Raw genomic sequence first — 24,402 nt, forward strand, 5'->3', positions numbered from 1 at the left:
GTTTTGTTTTTTAAATAGGACACACAGCCAGTGAAGGGATGTGTGATTGGTTGGGAGAGGCATTTAGCTCAACTGTAATGAGACCACCATCTTACTTGGATGGGACCGTTGTAAGCGGTTCTCTGTTACGTGTGTCACCAGGCAGAGAGGTTGTCGGGAGCAGGGAGTTGAGGCTGAGTTCTTTGCATATGACAATGACAGCTTTGTCCCCACCTCCTCAAATTGTGTTTTTTAACTGTTTCTTAGAAGTGAGTGACTGTTCATTTGGTGGATTGTCTGAAGGTTTTGTGTGTATGATGTTGGCACTACTATACCTTTTGGAGAAGTTGTTTCAACACAGGTGAACAGTGCCTTTTCCTAAGCTGGGTTTTTAGGACATTGTATAAATCACATCCTGTCACTTTCTTGCTTCGACCCTCCCTCCGTGGTTGTTCATCCTACACAGAACAAAATCCACATACCTCGCCCTGAGTCTGAAGCCCTGCATCATTGTGGTGCCTTCTAGCCTCATGCGGTGGTGCACCCCCACCCCCACCCCACTCACCATGTCTATCTAGTCTCTTTGCCCTGCTGGACATCCCATGTGCCCTCTTGCCTCAGGGCCTTTGCACCAACTGCTCCTCCTCCCCAGGACTCTTTCCTTTGTTGCCCACTTCCTTCCTATTTCATTTTCAGGTATCTGTTTAAATGTCACTTCCTCAGAGATGTTCTCCCTGACCACCTCATCTAAAGTAACAACTTCCTCCTCCACTTTGTTCGCTGTCTCTGTCTTTGTATTTCCTTCAAGGGACTTATAATGACTTATAATGATCTTGTTTATTTTTCATTTTATTTTGTTCTTTGTCTCAATCAACAAGACCAAGGATTGGTAAACTTTCTTTTGCAGGCTCAATGTGGCCACCACTTGTTTTTATAAAGTTTTATTGAAACACACCCAGTCTCATTCCTTTACTATTGTCTACGGCTGCTTTGCTCCTACAGAGTTGAGTAGTGGTAGAGTTAAGTAGTTGCTATTGAGGACTGTAAAGCTGGAAATATTTACTGCTAGAAATATTTACTATCTGGCCCTTTACAGAAAAAGGTTTGCTGACTTCTGCTTGGGACCATATAGTCATGTGGGCAGGAACCTTATTTTGCCAGACTTGTTCTCAGCTGTACAGTCAGGACCCAGTGCATTCCCTGGCACACAGGGGGTGTCCAGTAAGAATACACAGAAGGAAGGGAAGAAGGCAGGAGGGCTAAAGAGGCCTGTGGTTTTCCTGTACCGCTCTTATCCCTTCATATCATCTTGTTGCCAATCAGGGTTCTTGGCCTCCTTAATCAATTGAAATTGGTAAGAGGCCAGACTAGAAATTCAGGCAAGGCTCTACTGGGACTTGTGCTGCAGCACGAGGGAGCGAAAACAACTAACAGTTTCACTTGCTCCCTCCCTGATGGGGGAGGCGAGCTGGTCCCTTAAATGGGGTGAGGGTAGGGGCGGGTCCAGGGGTTGGGCTGGAGGGGTGGCTTAGGTGGCCTGCCCACCCCCTTGGTGGTGCTGTGTGCAGGGATCACGTGCAGTATCTTGCTTCTGCTCCTGGTGCCCTGCTTTTGCTCCCAACACCTCAGAAGTGGCAGTTGAGTTTTTGGTCTTTTTGTATCTTATTGCCCATAACTCGCCCCAACTGCACAGGCACACAGTTACTTTTAGTCCTTTGTCCTTCCTTTGTATTCTGTTGTTTGGTCCCGGTGCAAGCACTGCAGCAAAGGGCCCAGGCCCCAGGTCCCAGCCTGCCTCAGTCCTGGCTCATTGATTTACTACCGGCTTCCTGAACTGGGTGCCACGGAGACGCAGAATCACACCCTTGGCCTTGTGACCAGCCCTCTGTGGAGTAGGTACCGTACGTAGCCAGGGTTATAGAGATGCTTCTCATTCACCTCACCCCAGAGTGTAGCCCATGAGTCTAGGTCAGAGAATGAGACGTCAGAACTCCTGGGTTCCTTTCTCGCCTTTGGCGACTCACAGGCAGGATGACTCCCAGGGACCTTCACCTTTGTATAATCCTCTCCCCTTTCCATGTGGGTGGAACCTGTGGATCTGATGAGATGTCACTCCCAAGGAGGCAGATATTTAGTGGCAGATACCCTGCCAGCTCTGTGACATGCAGCTAAGGAATATGGGGACGGAAGAGCCAGCCTCACACTACATTCTTAGCTGAGCTTTTTAAATTCTGTCTTTACACAGAGAGTGAACTTTAACTTAAAGATACAGACACACATACATTCATTCATTCATTCATTCATTCATTTATTTATTTATTTATTATGAGCCTGTATGAGCATTTATTTATTTTATAATAAATAAATCCTTACAGCCAGGTTGTGAGGTCAGACAAATGAGGGTGACTGTTGATGCCATTTATTAAATGTTTACCCTGTGCTTGTCATTTCCCTAAGATCTTTCTGTATTGAAGTCGGTTATCCTGTTTGACACATAAGGGAACTGAAACTCAGAGAGGTTTAGTCCCTTATCCTGAACTGCACAGCTCATAAATGAAAGGTCTGTGCCGAGAAGCAGGTGGTCTGGTCACAGTGTCTGAGCTCCTGACCGAGGTGTTGGGGAAGCCGCCTGAGCTCTGTAGCTGATAAGCTCTATGACCTTGGGTGACCACTGAGCCTTTCTGAGCCTCAGTCTCCTGTTCCAGGAGAGTTTTGGTGAAAACCCAGTGAAATCACTCATGACAAGGACTGTGCACAGTGGAAGCTCTCTAACAGCTGTGGAGCAGAGAAAACAGCAGGGCATCTATTGGCTGGTGCCCTGTGGCCTCTGGATTTGTGAGGCATTTGCCCTGAACGTGGCCCTCAGTTTGGGAGGAAGGGCAAACCTCAGTGTAAACCTGGCAGCGAACGTCCAGGGGAGGGCACCCTCATCTCACAGCTCAGCGAGTCCTCCGAGGCTTCGCGGTGCAGCACGGGCAGGGAGGGCTCAGGGAACAGTCTCCCCACAGCGCCGCCCCCACCTAGGCTGGGGCAGTGTGGGCCGCAGCCCTGGCCCTGGCCCTGCTAGATGCCCTAGAGCCACGGCAGCCTGGTCACCTGCAGGCCACGTGGGCAGCACACGGGGACGACTGCGTTTGTCAGCTGTTCGGGGGGTTGAGGAGTGCCCCGCCTGCTCCTGGAGCAGGGCTTTGGCCGTCCCCGTGGCTCCCCTTTAAGTCTGGGAGCAGGACACGGCCCGGGCGATTTCCAGAATTGGGAAGAAGGTGGTTTAAAACGGTTTTGGTGCCATTCTCTCCTCTCCAGCCTGGAGCTCTCTCTCTGTCTCTCTTTTTTTTAAATTGAAGTATAGTTGATTTACAATGTTGTGTTGGTATGTGGGGTACAGCATAGTGATTCAGTTTAAATACACACACACACACATATATTCCTTTTCATATTTTTCATTATAGCTTATTGCAAGCTATTGGATATAGTTCCCTGTGCTATACAGTAGGACCTTGTTGTTTATCTGTTTTGTATATAGTAGTTTGTATCTGCTAATCCCAAACTCCTAATTTATGCCTTCTCCTACCTCCTTTCCCCATTGATGACCATAAGTTTGTTTTCTATGTCTGAATCTGTTTCTGTTTTGTAAATAAGTTCATCTGCGTCATTTTTTTTTTTTTTAGATTCCACGTATAAGTGATAACATATGATACTTGTCTTTCTCTGTCTGACTTCACTTAATATGGTCATCTCTAGGTCCATCCATGTTACTGCAAATGGCATTATTTTATTCTTATGGCTGAGTAATATTCCACGTGTATATGTATGTATATATATCTTTATCTAATCATTTGCTGATGGACATTTAGATTGCTTCCATGTCTTGGCTATTGTAAATAGTGATGCTGTGAACATTGGGCTGCATGTATCTTTTTGAATTAGAGTTTTCTCTGGGTACATGCCCACAGCCTGCAGGTCTCTTGAACCCCTCTTTCCAGGTGTCCATATCGTGTCCCTAACCCCCCTACCCCGAGTCTTCCAGCGTCACACTGGGGCCTCCTCTGTACTTGAAGTCCTCTCCTCTTCCCTCCCTTTCTCCTGCATTCTCCCATCCACCGTTAATGATGATCATGATTTGATGGATTTCTCTTTTCAGGTATCAAGTTACTATTTAAGTAGAACTTTCAACATCTTGATCCCTAAAAGTGATGACTCACTGTCAGTTTTGACATGGTGTCAGCGTATTTTTTTTTAATCTAACATTTACTGAGAGCTTACTACATACTAGAAAACGCTGAGCATTTCTAACTTTGTCCCCCAAACGATGCCATGAGGTAGGTGCTATTAGTCTCTTGTATGGATGACGAAACTAAGAACCAGGTCAGTGAGTTTGCTCAGTGAGTGAGTGGAGGCTCTGAGTCTCAAATCCAGGTGTGTCACATACAAACCCCCTGCCCTTAGCTGCTCTTCCTGTCCTATTTCTGTTGATATCTTAGTCAGCTGGGCTACCGTAAAAAATACCATAGACTGGGGCATATATTTCTCATAGTTCTGGAGACCGGAAGTCTAAGATAAGGCTCTGACTGATTCGGTTTCTGGTGAGAACTTCCTGGATTATACAAGGCAAGTTCTCTCTCCCTTCCTCTTCTTAGAGACCTGCTAATGCCATCCTGGGGGCCCTCATGGCCTCACCTACCCCTGATCATCTCCCAAAGGCCCCGTCTTCAAATACCGTGACACTGGGGGTTAAGGCTGCAGTGTTTGGATTGGGGGACACAGTTCAGTCCTCCCAGTGTTTTCGTCTGGAGAAGGAGCAGCAAGCCTCAGTCAAGGGGAGGGGAGGTGAAGAAGAAAGATGGGCTTCTCCTTAACACCGACTTCACCCGGGTCTGAATCCCGGCTCTGCCTCTGTAGCAGAGTGACCTTGGCCAATGCCCTTGGCCTCTCTCATGTTTTATTTCCTCCCTCAACAAATAAGACTGGCCACGTTGATGGCCGGCAACTCATGGCTGTAGGGGTTTTCTTTGCCAGTGAATCGCGGACCACTGCCCAGCCACGGTGAGCTATCAAATTTTAGCTGATTAGCAACCAAGACAGGAGGGTCCAGCCCAGTCCCCTTGGCCGGATGAATGGGGGTAATAATTCGTCATTGGTGTGAACTGTTTTCTAGTTCACAAATGGTTTCCTACATGTAAGCATGAAGCATGTAAGTTCAGCATGAACTGCGCTGCTCACTCTTCTGCTGACGTTAGAACCTCCCGTCAGGAGCCAGAGGACATGAGACTGGGGCACGCGTGGGGCAGCTGTATGGTGGGCTCACAATGGGAAAACCCAGTTTACAAGACCAGATGACAGGCAGTCATGTTCTCCTCTACAATTTTCCAAGGAATATTGAAAATGCAGTCTTTAGATATTTAGATACTAATGTGTATTGCCTGCTTCCCAGGTACCGGTTCATGGGCTAGGTGCTTTTTCACACATAAAATATTATTTAATCCTTACAGCAAGAAGCAAATCTATAGTATGGGTTAAGATTTTAAAACCATGAGTTTTTAAAATAGAATAGGTCAAATCCCCAAATCAAGCAGGAGCAGCCTGCTTTTACCATCCACTTCTTACCCCCAAGGGTTTAGTAGTTATCTTAAGGGCAGGCTGGTTTGAGGACCCAGACGCCAGCCTACTGACTTCTCTTGGCTCCTATTTTTGGTCTTGCTCAGTGATTCTCAAACTTTGGAGTGCATGAAATTGGATACAGTGTTGAATAAGCAAAACCTGAAGCCAGGGTCCTGTGTGGGTGATGTGAGCAATTTATAAGGGTAATTTTTGCTTTGCATGCTGACTGCAGGTGCTGACCGTTCCTTAGAAACAGAACAGCCACGAGAATGTTTGACCTGGAGGGGATCTCAGTTCGTCTGGTCGAATCCCCCGTTTTATAGATGGGAAGACTGAGAGCCAGAGGGAATAAATGGGTCACGGTGGGTTGCAGCAGTAATTAGTTATAGAGCTGGGAATGTTTTAGTGGAATTGGTTGTTTGTCTGCTAATTAAACATCAGACCTGCAATTTGACTCAAACCTGCTAAGGTTTTTGAACGACTGTGACAGATTGATTTCCTGGCTTCTCTTACCAAGCTGTCAGGAAAACAGTTGGCTTCGGATTTCCCAGGATAACCCGAGAGGTACCATGGCTGGGTAGCCTTAGAAAGTCTGTCAGTGTCAAATCCCTTTGTTAAAGCCGTGGTTCTCAGTCTTTCCTAGAGACCAGCACGAGGTAAGTTGAGTTGCCAATGAAAACCAGTCCACTTTAACCCCTTTTAAACATTTCTTCTTTCCTGCAGGCTCAGATTTGGGGTTTTCATGATGAGAAGGAAGTGGAACCCATGAGTTTTCAGGGGGGCAGGTAGACCCCTCCTCACTGGGGAGGTAGACGGCATTTCTTCCCTGTCCCCAAACTAGCATCAAGGGTCGCAGGCTGATCTCAGAATCTCAGGCTTTCCCCCGGCTGTTAGCACCACAGAGTCCAGAGCTTGGGCCCGCGGGGGCTGCAGGGGCTGGAGGCAGATCGGAGATTGAAGCTGACAGTGCCAGGGTCAGTATTTTCCTTGCTCAGGCAGTTAATTATGGGACTGTGAAAGGTCAGCAGGGGTTTGCAGCCATCTGGTTGCCAGAATGCTCTTTCATTCTGCTGCGCTTGGACCAGACGTTGGAGCTTCTCCCAAGTCTTGGTGTCAATGTCCCGAGGCATAGGTTTCTTTCCATCTTCCACCTTGCTCGTCTTAGGCCACCACAAACTCAGGTTTATTTTTATTAACCAGCAATGGACAAGGGCTAGAGTAATTTACTGAGCAGACAGATTAACTTGAGTTAGTGAGAGTCCAGTCCAGTGTGGGACATGGTACAAGTTGTACCTATAAATGTCTCAGTAGCTGACACTCAGGGAAAACTTTCCTCTTGGGAAGACATAAGGGACTCTCAAGCCTAATAACACTACCCATGTCTGTCTTGTGTCACAAGACTTAGTTCTGTAATAAGTTGGCTACTAGTCTCTGCTGATAATAGCAAGAACAATAAAAATTGTTCACATTCAGTGAGCGCCCTGCCATAAGCCGACGCTGTTCTCTGGGCTTTGTGTGTCTAACCCAATTTCATCTTCACAGCAGCCATGGTAGGTGGGGAAAAGCAAGGTGCCCATTTCAGAGATGAGGAAACTGAGGCACAGATACACTATGTAACTTTTTCACAGCCACAGAACTAGGAAGTAAAGGAGACAGATCAGAAGGACAAGCTATTTGTCCTTGTATGTGGAGTTTTCTCACATGGGTTTGGGTTTCATCTTTCCTGAAGGTTAGGTTTAATATCAGTAGATGCTGGAGTCTCATCTTTCCTCCTCAGGCCTAGAGGTAACTGAATCGGCATTCCTATGGAACAACACGGATTGCTAGTTCCTAATGGAGGAAGGACTCCCTGGAGGGCCTTGGCAGTGTTTTGGGGACAGAGGACATGTACTATTCTGGCCTCTGGTACCCATGCATCCTTCAGATAATTGTGTCTGAGCTTGCTTTCAGCCTGTGTGCTCTTGGAGGGGATCCATCCCTGACTTAGTAAGCATTTGATTTAGGCTTTAAGTAAACAGAGTATCATATTCTGCCACAGTGATTGAGTCAGGGATGGGCACAGGAGCCAATAAGAATGGAAAAGAACCACATGGGCATGTTGGCAAAAAGATGCTTGCCATCTTCCACTTGATCACAATCTGAGAGTATGTCTAGTCTGGAGTGTGGCAGCCATCTTACCACCATGAGGCAAGAGCTGGCAGAGGATGAGGCCCAAACTAGAGGAAGCAGAGCCAAGAGCTGGAGTGAGAAACCCTCATGTCAAGCTTTGCCTACCGTGGGTAATTGGGTTTGCTCATCCAAGTTACTTCATCAAAGAGTCTTAATTGATAGAGTCTCTCGTATATGAATATGATTTTATTATCCTACTCATGGCAGGCCTGTAAAAATGATTAACTAGGGGAAGATGTGTAAACCTTCCCTTAGAAAGCTTTTTCTTGGTCAGCTACCTGGTCAATATGGTAAACGAAGCCCCGAATTCTAGTTTAGCACATACCAACCTGGGGTGTGAGGACCAGTGATTCCACAGGGGTTACTTCAAAAGAGAAATTTTCAATTTTCCAGGATGAAAATCAGGCAGAGATTACATCAGGAAATGGGAGACTCAGGACTCAAAAGCAAATGACCTAGGTCAAGAATCCAAGCTTTTAATCATTATGACTAATAAACACTTTTAAAAAAGAAACTCAAGAATATTTATTGAGGACCTACTGTGGACCCATCATGGAGTACATTAATGAGTAAGACACAGAAGACTCCTCCCTCAAGTACATGTCTATGGACAGAAAAGACAGAAAACAAACAACAAAAACAGTAAGTCATATTAGAAGTTGATAAGCTCTGTGAATAAAGAAGTATCAAAAAGGTAAGGGTAGGGGGTCAGGGTTGGTGGGTTCCAGTTTTCAGTAGGGTGGTCGGAGTGGGCCTCTTTGAGCAGGTGGGCTGGCAGAGGCAAGGGAGTTAGCCACAGGGCTGTCTGAGCAAAGAACATTCCAGATGGAGGAAGGAGCCAGCACAGAGGCAGGAGCACGCCTGGCATGTTTGAGGAACAGCTGGAAGGTCAGTGAGTTTGGAACCCAGTGTGCAGAATATAGCAGACCAGGAGATCAGAGAAGAAGCTGAGGGACGGGGGGACAGATCTCTGAGAAGAGCACCCTCGGCAGGGTTTTGGGCAGGGACGTGGCCTGGCTCCAGATGCTGCAGGAAAATAGGCTGTTGACCAGAAGTGCAGGAACCAGAAGATCAATGAGGGAGACACAGTGTGAATCACCGGTGAGCGGTGATGGGGCCTGGGCCAGGGAGGTGGTGACCAGTGGAGGTGGTGAGAGATGGTCGGATTCTGAATGTGTTTTGAAGGAAGAGATGTAAGAATCTGTAATTATTTCATGTGTGGGGCAGAAAGGGAGTGAGAAGTCAAAGATAACTCTTTAAGCTTTGGGGCAAAACTTGAGTCATTCAGTTAAATACAAATTCTTTGAACTTCACTCCTGTGACCAAAGAACCAAACCTCTTCTGCCTGGGGCCACTTTTATTTTATTTTATGCAGAAGTTCCACTTCAGGAGAGCATGCTGCTTTATGACAAAGAATGTCTGCGTTTATCATTCCATTTCATTCCTACCCTAATCTTGAGGTTTCTGCTCCCATTTGACAACCCAAGAAACAGAAGCTCAAGGAGATAGTCCAGCCCAGGTCACCTGTTCTATGGACTACTATTCTCTGTTTTATTCTGTTGCGGTAGAAGAATATTCTGCTTTTATAATGTCTCAGTAGAAGCAATGGTCTCCTGGTTATGAAATAGCTAATTGCACCTACCAGATGCATTTGCATAATCTACGTGGTGTGTAACTTTCAAGCTGTGAGCGCGTCGACATCCTTGAAATGGATTGTCCTTCTGAAGGCTTCTCTATAAAAAACACTTTCCATTTGCTTGAAACTTTCTGCAGTATCATGCCTTAAGATCTAGAGTTTCTTTTGTCCTTGCTTTTGTACACAAATGTACATGCATTATGTTCTCCTTAATTGGAATGCTTGCCTTGGCTGTTGTTTGTTTGTTTGTTGTGGCTGCTGCTGTGTGACATCCTTGTTTTTGCCTACTTTGATTCAAATAACTTGATTGTCTCTCTTTTGGAAGCTGAACTGTGTTTTGTATATATACGTATCTAGTTATATATATATATGTTAATATATGTAGTGAAGCTGAGGCATGGGTGGTAGGTAAAGGTGGTTTTAAAATCTAGAAAAGATGCACATTTACTTGAGAGTATATGGCAAGGACCAAACCGGCTGTTTTCTGGCATTCCCATCGCTATTTCTGTGCCACTCCTTGGGCCACCAGAGTTTCTTGTTGGGACAGGTACATAGTTGTGGTTTGCATTGTCATTTTCCTGCAGACAGTGAAGTCCCACGTTTCTGCATTCTCCTCTTTGAATGCATAAAATGAAACACAAAGGTGTGCCTTTTTTTTTTCTTTTAAAGCTGCGTTCATGACATGTTAAGGCCACAGAGTTTAACTAAGTCAAGAAATGCAGATGTGGACACTTCCGTGAGATACTCGTCTCCAGCATTTGTCAGCCTTGTTAACGTGCACACACCTTAAGCCGCGTCATCAGCCGGATGGAGTCTTCCAGCGCATCTGTGACTCCTGTTTTCATCAGTGGAAATTAATACATTGTTGTGGAGAAGACAATCGGAGTGTGTGGATACTCAAATGAACTTTTAAGTGAGAATCCCAGCTTTGCAGAAGAGGAGAGGAAGTGAGAGAGAGAGAGGCAAGGAGGGAAAAATGAGCAAGCTTCAGTATCTGCTTGTGAAATAAACAGGTAGTTCCAATGGAGTTAACCATTTCATGCCTAGATTGCTGCGATGGTCTGTGCGCAGGGCTGTCACCTCCCTCCATCGTCCCCTGGTTACTTCACCGTCTAAGATTAATCTTCCAAAATCACCACTTCTGTGGTGACTTTCCTTATTTAAAAGCCTCTGGTCAGGGGATGAGAGGACGAAGAGATGGAGCACAGAGGACTTGCAGGGCAGGGAAACTCCTCCCCGATCTCATAATGCTGGATACCTGTCATCATGCATTTGTCCAGACCTGTAGACTGTACCACACAAGAGTAAATAAACCCCAGTGTAAACGATGAACTCTGGGTGGTAATGGCGTGTAAGTGTAAGCTTGTCAGTTGTAACAAACATACCACTCTGGTGGGGGATGTTGAGCTGGGTGTAATGGGGGAGGCTGTGCACATGTGTGGGCAGGGAGGATATGGGAAGTCTCTACCTTCCTCTCAAGTTTGCCAGAAACCTAAAATTGCTCTAGAAAACTAAAATCTTAAAAACAAAAAAAGCCTTCCAGTGGCCCGTTATTATCAAATGGGGATCAAAGTATGGATCAGACACATACTCTTCATCCTGGTGATCAAGGGTGGTATGTAACAGTGCTTTACCTTAACCCAGCCAGTACTGTTTAGAGTTCAGTCCTGTCTCCTTGACTACAGTCTAGGCTTGCTGAAGTCAAGGATAGTGCTTTGAACTTCATTTGTAATATCACAGTACTTACAATGATCCTGAGCAACACATTAAACTCTTGTGTTGACTTAAACTCATCAGATGGAGAGGAAAAAATCTTACTGTCTAAGATCTCTGGAAAAGGAGACCTCAGTATATTCACTGGTGGCCCCTCTCAGCCCCTGAGGACCCATCAGCACCCCTAAGGGCGCTGCCACATTGGAAAGTTACAGGAGATAATTGGCATGGATGGTGCCTGTGGGTACCACTCCCTTCTTAGGTGTTCACCCATTCATCCATCCTCCCATCAGCAAGGGTGTATGGAGCATCCACTCTGGTTTCAGCAGAGAGATACCATTCAGAAAGATGCAAAGTCCTGCTCTCATGGAGCTTGTGGTCTGTCTAGTGTGTGTGTGTGTGTGTGTGTGTGTGTGTGTGTGTGTGTGTGTGTGTGTGTGTGTGTTAGGGAGAAGGAAGAGGGAGATGTAGCAAATAAGTCTTCTGACATTGACAGATGTCTGACAAGAGGGCGTGTATTGGGTTGAATGGTGGCCCTAAAAATAAATGTTCATGACCTAACTACCAGAACCTGTGAATATGACCTTATCTGGAAAAAGGGTCTTTATAGATATGATTGCATTAAGGATCTTGAGCCTGTTTCATCCTGGATCATCCAGGTGGGCCTAAAGCCAATGATAAGTGGGGACAGAAGAGGGGAAGACGTAGATGTGGAGGAGAAGGCCATGTGAAGACAGAGGAGGCAGTGGACACTGGCAGCCACCAGGAGCTGGAAGGGACAGGAACAGATTGTCTCCGGGAGCCTCAGAGGGAGCAAAATCCTTGACACCTTGATTTTGGACTTCTGACCTCCAGCACTGGGAGAGAATTTCTGTTCTTTTAAGTCCCCAGTTGGCGGTGGTTTGTTACAGCTGCCTCAGAAAAGAAATACAGGAGACAAAATCACCACTGATAAGAACCAGTGCTCTCAGGCAAGAAAGTTTCAGGCAGGTCTGAGGAGCCACAGGGAGGCAGGGAAGGTTGGCACCATCGTGAGTGAGGCCAGAGAAGTGGCCGGGGCCACAGTAATGAGGATTTGGGGGTTTATTGTAGGTGAGAGGCAAGTCTGTTTATAGAGTTAGCAGATTTAGCAGATTTTCCCCACTACCTTGTGGACTGTGTTGGGGAGGGGAGCAAACGTGAAGCTGGGATTCCTTAGGAGGGGCTGCAGGTGACCTGGCTTCTGACCAGGTGAGCCCTGCAGACCCTCGTCTCACCCAGGGTGTTCCCGTGGGAGGCAGCCCAGGTGAGCACAATTCCTCCCCCAGTTATTCCAACAGCCAGACCTTGTGCATTTCATGTGATCATAAAAGCAAAAGGCACCCCAGAGATGGTTAATTCATTGATTTCGTGTTAAGATGAAGAAATTGAAGCCTCAGGAGGAAATGGCATTGACCTCACATCCACAGGCAGGTACATTTTCATGGGCAGAGCTGAAACCTGCACCCGGGCTCCCCCTGCTCGCTTCTGATGGACTTCTTTGTACACAGCAGTGCAGTGACCAAGGGTCCCGTCTGAATTTTACAAACACCGTGCAAGATATTCAGTGTCAACATGTTGTCTTTATTTTATAAATGCAAAAAATAAAAAATAAAAAAATAAGGAGGGTCAGAGAGGTGAGGTGATTTCCTCAAGGCCGCAGAGCTTTCAAGGGGCTGATCTGTCACTCAATCTTGGGTCTTCCATCCCTTCCATAAACCTCCATTGCTCTTGCTGGATCCTACAGAATGCTGACATAAATCTTAAAGTCTTCCACCATTTCTTTGCCTCTGGTGACCTCTTTCCAACTTGCAAGTTTTCAATTTATGATTATATGGCGTTCCTTGCCCTTTAGGCAAGTTTGATTTCACCGTCCAGATGCAAAACTATTTCACAGTGAAGGCTGAAACTAAAATGAAAAAGAACAAGGAAGGGGGTTAATACAGGATGTGCTGGATCTGAAAAAACTTCAGAGGTAATGTGGGGTCCATGAAGCCTATATACATTTCCTGATAGCTGAGAAAAGCATTACCCTCAACTGGTCTCTGTCCCAGTGTGTGTTTTGTGCCCTGTAAGAGTAAAGGCTCACATAACTCGGATGCTGTGATGAAAGCAGGAGGCCAGGAGATTGGATGCTAACAGTGACAGGGTATTTCTCACTCAGGGGAAATTAGCAGTGGGTGCTGTGCTTTCATCCGTATCTGTATTTGGTTAAAAAGTGCTCCGGGGTCTTCTAACCTTACCCCCTTCATCCTTGATAAGAGAGAAACTACTTTCTAAATAAATAAACTGAAATGCTATCACTTGCCTCTCGAGTCCTGCCTTGAGGAGAATGCACATGGTTATTAGAGGAACACTGTTGTGTGTCTATTTGTCCAGTCTATAGATTTGATCATGAAATATATATCAAGCCCAAACTGTGTGCGAGGCTTTGTGCAGGTGCTGAGGACACACTGGGCTATCCGATCATCGAGTTGTTTTTTTTTGGAAAGAAGAGACTTTTGAAGAAGTGTGTGAGACATAGACAGAAGGACCCAGGGCAGCTTATGATGCTGAGTAGGAGGAGTGGGGTGGGAGTAGGAGGAGTAGGGTGGGGGCAGGAGGAGAAGGAGCCATAGTCAGGGCTGGTAAGATGCTGCAGGACCTAAAATCTGAAAGCCTCCAGGGGTTGAATGAGAATGTGAGGCTGGAATACAAATCCGAGAGTGGCTGGAGCTCAGTGTGTTACCGAGTTCAAACTCGTTCTGCTCGCCGCATGACAGGCCAATAAATCGGGAGACAAGGAATAGTGACTTTATTTGGAAAGCTGACAGACCTAGAGGATGGCCAACTAATGTCTTAGAGAACCATCCTGCTCCAGTCAGAATACAGGCTCCTTTTATACAAAAAAAAAAAAAAAAAAAAAAAAAAAGGAAAGAAAGAAAGAAAAGAAAAAAACAGGGGAGGGGGTATGGTTGGTTGCTGCAAACTTCTTGTTGTAGGAATTCTTTGTTCCTGCAGCTTTCCAGGTGGGCCAGGTCATGGTGCTCCTGCAAAACCTCCAACAAAACAAATGTTATTCTCTATTCTGCAACTTGTTATCTTTACCTGAGTGCAGAGCTAGCAAAACTAAGCCTAGAACACAGGGCACAGTGGTCAAAGCCAAAGGAACAGATCCAACATAGAGTCAGATTTTGTTCTCCTCTGTTACAAGTGGAAGCTGCTGTTCAGGGCACAGGGGCTCAGCGCTGGTCTCTGAACTGCAGGTGGGACAGGGTCTCTGGTGTGCGGGATGCCCATGTATCTTCTCGTGGGCCTGAGACCGTGCGGGACTGCCCTGGCGCTTCAGGTCATGGTGCGGTCAATGGATAGGGACACCTCAGGCTGGCTCTAAGCCCCTTGTTGGCCAGCCAACGTGGGGTGATGAGGTCAATGAGTTCTCTAGCCTCCTGGCTTCTGGGTGGAAGGCATGCCAGGAGGAAATAAAGCTGTCAGTCCCCTCCTGCTGCCGTAACAGTGCTGCAGACCAGGTGGCGGAGACAACAGAAACTGACTTCATTATAGTTCTGGAAGCCTAAGGCCAAGGTGTTGGCAGGGCTGGTGTCCTCTGAGGACACCCCCACTGGGCCATGAATTCAGAGCACACAGCACTCTTGGTGCTGGAAGTGTGTCTTGTGGGAGCTTGTGCCTGGCCAGCTTGGCCGTGCCATCCTGCAGGGCATTTCAGCACAAACCCACCAGCTGGTCTTGCTGATTCATTGGTTTCCTAGTCATGATTTATGCGCTTGCTTTTCTTGCTAAACCGGGGGCTCCTAAAGGACAGGGATTTTGTTACTTCATAGCCTACTGCCCAGAGCCCAGCCCGGCACACAGTAGGGATATGTCTGTGGAACTGAACTTGCTGACGTTGCATTCAAAATTGAAAGATTCTCTGTTCCTAGGAAGGAGGGTGTGAAAGGGGATGTTTTGTTGGAGGCTAGGTGGCTGCAGAGGAACCAGACGAACACCTGGTCTTTGGACCCCCTGTTGCCCCTGACACTGGTCCCTCTGACCGTATCTAGTGGACATGCTGCTGGTCCTAAAAATCCAGCCAATATGCCAGTTCCTTCCCTCCCCAGCCAAAGGTACGTTCTTTTCAGGCCTACGTAAGTGGGACATGAAAGGGAGAACAGCCATGTGCCCACCCCTTCCCCTCAGATTCCCCCCAGATCCTCTGCTTTCCTAGGAGAGGATTAGGAAGAGGGGGCAGCTCTTGGCCAGCTGCCCATCTGTGGAGCTGCTCGGTGTCTTCCCAGAGCTGAAATGAGTCTGGGGCTGCAGCCTCAAGGGGAGGCATCCTTGTTGGAGCTCACTCAGCACATCCCATCAATCGTCTCCATGCTCTTCTTGTGACAGGTGTTACAAACCTCTCCATTTCCCTAGCGGTTGCTGGAAAAGGAAGGCCATCAGGTAGAAAACAGGGAGAGAGGGAGGGAGGGAGGGAGAGATGTGTTCCTATCCATTTGTGAGTTTACTGAGATGCTGGCCTTTGTGCAAAGGAAAACATTTCATGTTTCTGCTGCCTGATGTATGAAACTCATCAGATCAGAAAAATAAATTAAAAGAGAGGCAGCCCTTGTCACATTTTATGTACGCAGATAATTGAAAGAAAGTGAGCAAGTAGAGCAAGCAAACTGTACACATAATAGCTGACAAGACGAAACTTTGTTTTTTCAGGAACAAGATTCAGAAACCATATCAATTACATTTTACAACCGTCAGTAAGTCTGTCTCTTTTTTTTTATTTTCTTTCTGCTGGCCATAACTGAGTTAGGGCTTTCGGATTCAAAGCCTTTTTTTTTTTTTTTCTCCTTTGGTCAAAAGTTTAAAGAGATACCACCCATCTCCCTATTTCTTATCTTCCTTTATGTAGCTCTGAGCACAGCATTATGGTCTCTTTTTCCAAATGTGGGGACAAGTAACTAGGGCCCCTCCATCTGGCCATCCATGGGGACTTGCTCTCATCTGTAATCTGCTCCAGCTAATAATCATGCTGGGCAGCTTGTTCGGTATGCAAGGTGGGATGTTACCCTTAAGAACAAGAGTCAGTATATTTTTCACCATTAATAGGCCATTTTTTTTAATTAAAAAAATTCTGGGATTAGTTATTTCCTCCTGCCTACTTATTTGGTTAATGTATGCTAATACTGCAAAAATAAATATTAATATAGCATGCCTTGCTGGAGCAGGTCTTTGGGGGAGATTGGTGAACCTGTATAGGGCACATCTGACTTTCCTGCCATCACGATGATAATTAGGCTAACCCCGAGTGAAAGTACATTGTTTGGAGTTACGATGTGATTAGCCAGAAAGCTGTGAATCCCTCTTCTCACTGCCTCTGAGGTCAGCTGAGTCTTCCTTAGCGAAATCATTTTTTTGGGGGAGTCATATTAATGCTGTGTGAGCTGATTATCCTGTCAACCCTACGATACAAGTAGAGAATGAAGCACTTATGTAATTCTGAACAAGACTCTTTAAATAAGGATCAGCAGACCAAATTGCCTGGGGGGTGGAGAGACAGCAGGAGAAACAATGACTTACTGGTGAAATGTCACTGCTTAATTGACAACTGGAGAATGACAGCCTGAGTAAGCAAGGACAGATAGGAAGCGCTGTCACCTGTCTCCTCTTAGCCAGGGAGCGTTTGCACCAGTACATTCATTGTTCAATGAATCATTGGTCAGCCAGCTACTTGAGAGAGGAAACGGATCTTGGAAATTGTATAGTTTTACCCCCCAAACACCTCCGACCAACTCACTGTGGAAGGAAAACCTTCTCTGGCCACGTCAGATGCAGGTTTGATTGTGTTCCGCCTGCATCTCTCCCGCTCTGGGGAGCTTGACACTTTTCATGTCAGACTTTTTTGATTGTTGGGCCGGACTAAGTAAATAAAGAAACTTCCCTGCGGTTGTAGTTCAGAATCTTATGGCTGAAAGTGGTAGGGGAACAAATCTCTCAAACTGATTAAGCTGAAAGGGGAATTTTTTGGGTCACATACTTTTAAGACTCCAGGTAGGATGGGCTTCAGGTGCCCCTTGATTCAGGGCTCAAAGGGTAACGCCAGGCCCCATCTCAGAGCTCTTTCCTCCTAGTTGGCTCCAATCTCAGGCTCTTCTGAGTGGCCTCTGACAAATTCAGCCTCATATTTTTCCGTGATATCAGACTAATGGCTCCTTCCTAAATTTGGAGGAATTTTCATTCTCTCATTGGTTCAAACTGGATAATATTTCTGTTCCTTAATGACTTGGTTTGGGTCCCACCCATCCAAAGAGCCTGAGGCTAGGACTTGAGTGCAGGTGGTTAATTTGAGAGCTGAACCAAGGGAAGGAGGAAAAGATGATCCAGGTTATGTTATTGAGCTGGTTATTGCTGTGGACACACAAGACTCCACCCCACTGAGGAACCTCTGAGAAATTGCATAGCATGTGTCTCAGAATTGTCCCCCTGAAGGACAGGACAGTGGGTCACTGATACTCCGTCTCCCATCCTTGTTGGTGGAAGGTTATCCTTAGAGGCCACGTGTAGCCTTTCCACTGGCCACTCTGAACTGCCCTCAGCTCAGACTGAGTGAGCTGGAGTAGGAGGTGGGCTTCAGAAAAGGAGGTGCTTGGGCTATGCAACCAGTGTCCTGGGAACTGGGCACCCCAGCTCAGACATAAGCACAGGTGGGCCGAGGGGCACAGGAACTGTCTGCCACTGCCGACCAGGGACTGTGGCCTGGAGGATGGATTGAGCTGCTTGGTTTAAACCTTGATCACCGGCTATGTCCTTGAGCTGGGAATGGAAGCTGCTCAAACTACATGTGATGAGAATGGAAGAAAGCATCACCCAGGAACAAAATCAGGCTACTGTAAGCAGAAAAGGGAAGGATGCATGTTGGAGAACAAAGTTGACAAATGTCCGCTGTAGCTCTGTTGAGGCAGAAAGCTGCCCTCTTATAACTTCCAGCCGTCAGTTGGAAAGCTGCCTCTTAGGAAAATATAGAATTAACAGTGTTTTTCCTCTCTGAATGATGGCCTGTAAAATATTAGGAGGTGGCATGTCCATCTTCTGCCTTCTTTTCTCTAATCCAGTATAGACACACTTGGTTTCTTTAACTGCTCTTTATATGACATGGTTTCTACGACCTTTGTGGTCCTAGTCACCCCTTCCTGACACCCCTGTCATTATGATTCTACCTGTTGCTCCATCAACTGAGAACAGCAGGAAAGATGGGTCGGGACAAGGAATGGATGTAGACAAGATCACCCTGGGTCAGGATATTGTGGGCATCCTATGATGTCACACTTGAAGATGTTCCAATTACTTGAAAGTAGAGGACCTCTGTATGACTCTCTCTTAATCAGAAAATACTTTCCTCTTATGTTACCTAGTAATGGCTAACTCCTATTATCAAAGCTTTATCTCTAATGTTGACTCATTTTTGTACATTGTTCCTCAGTAGACACATGTTGGTTTGGCCTGCCCAGTGGGTCTCTCCCTTCTTCTGGGAACAGAATCCTGAATGACCTCCAAGGAGCCAGCCCCATTTTGATGCTCAGCTGGTGAGGCTTGGCTGGACACGTGATGAAATAATGATCTTCTCTTGGCCAGAGTCCTCATACTCTCTTCCAAGGAGTCTGTTGAGTGGTGAGTTAGTGCTCTGGCGGGGCTAATTGGCATAATCCCATCACTGCCACCATGATGGGTTCATAGGCACACAAACCCAAGGTGGTTCACTTGGAATGCCTCTTGGAATGCAGGGCTAGGGACGCTGGCAGCCATTTGCTACCACATGGAGCCTGTGGATGAAGCCACAAGGAGCAGCAGGTGACAGCAAGAAGCCAGCTTAATCACATCCTTTTGGCTTCCAAGTCCTGCTGGGACTGAAAATCTAGTGTGGACTATTCATCATGTAAAACAATACATCTATTTTTAACAATGCATTTCTTATTTCTGCTGCTGTTACAAAACGAATCCTGATTAATACATTCGTGACATTAAGATATTTAACAGATTGCATCCAGTGGTGGAAAAATAAGTGGTTTTAAGTGAGACATTCTAGGATTAAGCCTGATGCAACCACCCTCCAGCTAGGGATGGGATCAGAGCCAACTTCCTTATCTCTGTGCCTGGGGTTCCACTTTGAAGAAGATCAAACCTGGGTAATATAAAAAGGTAAAATGATAGAATATGAGTGTCACTGGCTACTTTTATTAAATGACATTGTTAAGAAAAAACATCCAGCAGGTCAGTATGGTCAGATCAATAGCTTCATGCAGACAGGGCCTAGAAAGATTGTCCCTGGATGTTGGAACAACTATGTACGTTCACAGGGCAGTCTCGTTCTGCCAAGCAACCTGCGTTTTCAGAGGGATTATTTCATTCAATCGCAACAACCCTATGAGGCAGCAATGACTATTTTTCTCAAATCAAACATAAGGAAACAAACTCAAAAAGATCAACTGATGTGTCCAAGGTCATGCTACCAGGACATGGTGGAGTTAAGGTTTGCTCCAGACAGACTGACTCCAGAGCGGGTGCTCTCAGTCACTGTTTTAAACCATCATTTTATCTTAGTAGAAGTTCCTTTAGTAATGAAGGATAGAAATCTCTGTTTTTGCTAGTTCGGGGTGCCCAAACACCACACTGCTGGTAGACAAAGGAGCAAATTCATGACTGTTTTCAAAGAAAGATTTTTTTCCCATTTTAAAAAAAATGAATAAACTTAATTTTTTAGAGTTGCTTTAGGTTCACAGCAAAATTGAGCATAAATAGCATTCCGATATACTCTCTCTCCATACATGTGCACAGTGTCTGTCAACACTGACATTGTACCAGGGTGGTTATTTGTTAAAACTGGTGAAGCTACAGTGACGTGATTATCACCCAAAGTTCATAGTTTACATTAGGGTTCACTCTTGGTGTTGTACAGTCTATGGGTTTTGACAAATGTATAATAACGTGTATCCACTGTTACAGTGTCATATGTAACAGTTTCATTGTCCTAAAAACCCTCTGCGTCTGCCTATTTATCCCTCCCTTCTCCCTAATTCCTAGCAAGCACCGATTTTTAAAAACTGTCTCCATAGTTTTGCCTTTTCCAAAATGTGTCATATAGTTGGAATTGTACAGCATGTAGCCTTTATAGATTGGCTTCTTCTTTTTTTTCAATTGAAGTATAAGTCAGTTACAATGCGTCAATTTCTGGTGTATAGCAAAGAAAGATACTAACAGCATGTCCTTTCCTGAATGGTCCACCTTGGGCTTTCCTGCTTCCAGGCCTCTGCCTTCATGGTGTTCTTGAAGCACACTGGCCTTCATCTCATGCCCAGATCCCCCCACCCTTGACTGTTATTAACTACACAATTTGTCAGCAATAAAAGGAAAAATTGAAAAGATAGAAAAGTTACCTGTAGTTCTATTCACTCTTTAAATCTTAGATGAAATGCCACCTTTCCAGGAAATTATCCTGAGAGTGGCTCACCGCATGTGTACGTGCACGCGTGTGCATGCACACACGCACACACGCACACACACGCCCCTTATTGGGTAGGCTCATCTCTTCTTTGTTTCACTGAACTGCAAAGGCAGAGCCCAGGCCTGATTCACCTCTGCTTTCCCCACAGGATCCTGAAAGGGGGCCTTGCTCATGTTACCTGCTCAGTAATTATCGGTTGAATAATAAGCAGCGTATAGTAAAATTTTATGTTCCTCTCCAAGGGGACAGTGAGTAATTACACTGATTTGAAGTCAGCCAACTTAGCTGATATCTGGCTCTTAGTCTTGGCAAGGGTCTGGGTCGTTCTTAAAAGTTGACGTTCTTCCTGGACTTGCAGTCTGACTGTACGAGGCTGTCTAGGGAATAAAAATTAGCCTGCTGTCTGAAATGCTTATGAAAACAGCTAGATTTAGATGATCAAAGATTTCAGGGATCCTGGGGCCTTTGAGGCTAAAGACTGTGATGTTATTTACAAGCATTGGGACAGCAAAGATTTTTCTTCAGAAAGCCCCCTTCTGAGGCATTGATGGTTCTCCTCGGAAGCTGTTTTAATTTCTCACTATTTGACAGAATGAAGCAAGGTTTCATTTAAGCAACCTACGTGGGCATTTCATTTTCCTCTGTTTATCTGTCCCACCCTAACTTTTAAAGGAGAGGAGTTTTAGAGTTTTGACCAAACTGGAATAACTTCTAAAAGAGAGGGAGATCTGTAGCTTAAATTTAATGTGTGGATTAATTTGCCATCTCTGATCAAAGTGGAGCTTGCTCAAAAGGTTCCAAAAGGATGTTATTTGCTGTAAATTTGCTGAAATTTGGGGAGTGGGTTGAAGTCACAGAGATAAGGCCCTTGCTCTAAGGAATGAGGAACATCAGAAAGTGCCAAATATAAATTTTGTTCAGGGAGAGGTTATATAGCTCACGTGGTATAGTGCATGCTTAGCATGTGCAAGGTCCTCGGTTCGATCCCCAGTACCTCCCCTGAATTAGATAATTACCTCCCTCCCCCTGCTGAAAAAAATTTATTCATGCCAGGTGGGGAACTGGTAATATTTTGGCTGGTTCCTAAGCAGTGATTCTCTTTGGGTGTCTTCGAAGGAAAGGAAGAGGGATCGCATATGCAGACGGGAAGAAGGTGGGTGGGGAGTGAAGTTCTTTGTGTGACCAGTTAAGGCCTCAGAGAGCAAAGTCAGAGGAACCTGTCATGGGGGGAACGTAAAGCTGCCTGGTGTGTCGGTTTCCGGGGTGGCCACTTGGTTTGCACCGAATCTCCCTCTGGGGGAAGCAGTCTGGAGTGATTGGGATCCCCAGCTCAACTGGGCACAGCAGGTCCTCCCCTGGCTTGCCCCGAATCTATGACGTTGGGCAGGTTATTCAGCCTTGCTGAGACTCTCAGAGGCCTCACCTGTAAAGCGGGAATGATGGTAGTACCCACCTCACAGGCTGTCCCAGGGAACTAACTGAGAAGTTTATATAAAGTCCTTAACCCAGGTTCTGGCATGTTAGTATCATTAAACTATCGCAAAGCATTTAAAAGAAAATGCACGCAGGACATTGTGCTGAAATACAGTGGATCAGCAGCAAAATCCTCCTTAGTCACTCAAAGAGGGCAGAATGCTGAAGAAAGGCATTCCATGAACACCTGAGAGTTTCCTCCAGCCCTGACTAAGGACCTAGGTGCACAGCTTTTGTGGGAAGGATGAAAGACAGCTGAACCACCAGGAAAGGGAAGGGCAGTGGGTGGGGATGTGAGTCCTTTCCTCAGCTGCTGCTGCCTGGCTTAGTGTCTATTAAGAGTAGTTTGTTTGTAAACAGAAAGCTCCAAATGCAACTCTTTGCCAATCCCCTGCCCAAGTGGGAAGAGCCTCGTATGAGCCAAGCCTTAGTAATTACTGCCACCAGCTCTGCTGTGGGGTTTGACTGAGGACTGGGATTGGAGGAGGAGGAGGCTGCTCAGACTAATGGTGGGGTGACTGGAGGCTGGGAGTCACTAAAGGTCACCCAGAGCCAGAACGCTGCTCCCTTCTGCGTTGTGAAGTTTCCTTTGAAGCTCAAGAAGGATTTCTCCTCTTTGTCTTCGAGGCAGGAACTAACTTGTCCCCGGTTTGCCCAGGGTGGGATAAAGGCAAGGGAAGCTGCTGGGAGGTGTAAGGGAAATGCTTTTGTTAAAGAGACATCCGAACTAAAGTGCACAGGAGTTTTTCCAAGGCTAGCTCAACCCTTAAGAATTTGCTTGGGGGTGCCATTCACACCAGGGGAGATGTCCGGCAGGTTCAGACCCAAGGGTTCCCCTCTGGGTTTCAAGGCAGCCAAGAGCAACACTTCTGGAATCCAGAAATTAAGTTCCAGTAAGAAGCAAGACACTCCCTCTGCATGCATGAGCCAGCAAACTGCTCTGGGTGGCTTCACTGCCCTGGCCCTTCCTGGCATGTGATCAACCACCTATTAACACAGCTGGAGATGTCTGGTTGGCAGGTTCCTCCCAAGGGATGACCCTGTGCCTCGAGGACTTAAGCACACAGACTTTGGAGCTGGACTGCTTAGGTCCAGATCCGTTTGCCACCACCTCCCAGCTGGGTGTCCTTGGGCAAGTTGCTTAAGTTCTCTGTGACTTGGTTTCCTCACCTGCAAAATGGAGATAATAGTAGTACTTGTTTCATAGGACCATTGAGGGGGGGTCACATCTGTCCAGATGTGTACAATACTGACAACAGTTTCTGGCACATAGTAAGCCTTTGACAGATGTGAGGCATTTTTGTCGTTATTTCCCCAGGCAGCCCGTTCCAAACCATGAGGGAATTCTTTCTTCAAGGGCTTGAGATGTGTATCTGGGTTGTACCACATAATGGATATGGATTTTGCACAAAGAAGGTAATCTTTTTTAAGTTATGTATGGTTCCCCATCTGTAAAATGGGGATACTATTAGCATGGACTTGGCAGTGTTGTTAGAGAGATTAAATGAGATACTCCATGTAAAATGCTTTGTCCAGCATTAAATAAGTATTGCAGTGTGTGTGTGTGTGTGTGTGTGTGTGTGTGTGTGTGTACATGTATATTCTGTAAGTTAAGATGCCTGCAATTGCAAGTAGTAGAAAATCAGCCTGAATCTGACTTAAATAATATAGAAATGTATTATAGCATCTGACAGGAAGTTCCAAGGCTGGGTAAGCTTCAGGGCTGATTGACTCAGAGGCTCAACCATGTTATTTAGGACCCAGGTTCTTCCCATTTCTTTCCCCTGCCATCTTCAGGTTGGTAGCCAAATGGATGAAGCAGATCTAGGAGTCATCAAATATGATCACATCCAGGGATGAAAGAGGAAAGATGAGCTTTTCCCATTTTATAGGGGAGGAAACAGAAGCACAGGTTAAGTAATCTTCCCAGAGTCACACAGCTAGTTGGGAGTGAGCTTAATAAGTAAGCTTGGGGATGAGAAGAAGGGTCTGCACTAAAGTTTAAATTTAAGAGTCATTGGAGAGCCATAGGTATGGAGGAAATTGTTTCAGAAGTTACCCTCTTACGAGGAAGAAAAATGCCATAGAAGCATCTCTACCCCTAATATCTCACTGTTCACATGTATGTCTCATGCCTATACTAGAACCAGTTACTAGAAGGGGAACTGGGATTCCCTCAGACCAATCAGTCACCCCTGGAGCTACCATTAGGTATTTTCTGGAAAGGGGAGGGTGGATGTCTGAGCAACGTTGGGATTCTGTTAGGGATGAAGAAAGGGAACAGATACTGAGCAGGCAACAGCATTCATCCCAGGGCCTAAACTAATTTCTCAGTAGC

At 46.0% G+C, this 24,402-nt stretch overlaps 1 protein-coding gene and 1 long non-coding RNA gene across 2 annotated transcripts in view; both read left to right on the forward strand.

Annotated features, from left to right (window-relative positions):
- Positions 1-24,402, forward strand: part of KAZN (kazrin, periplakin interacting protein) — a 992,786-nt gene that overhangs the window by 176,717 nt on the left and 791,667 nt on the right. The window lies entirely within an intron of this gene.
- LOC116668259 lies at positions 787-22,766 on the forward strand. The gene is made up of 4 exons (XR_004325353.1): positions 787-917; positions 2,685-2,688; positions 22,465-22,477; positions 22,755-22,766. It is a non-coding gene; the product is annotated as an uncharacterized LOC116668259 (long non-coding RNA).

This window comes from Camelus ferus, chromosome 13 (genome assembly GCF_009834535.1).
Source record: "Camelus ferus isolate YT-003-E chromosome 13, BCGSAC_Cfer_1.0, whole genome shotgun sequence".
NCBI lineage: Eukaryota > Metazoa > Chordata > Mammalia > Artiodactyla > Camelidae > Camelus > Camelus ferus.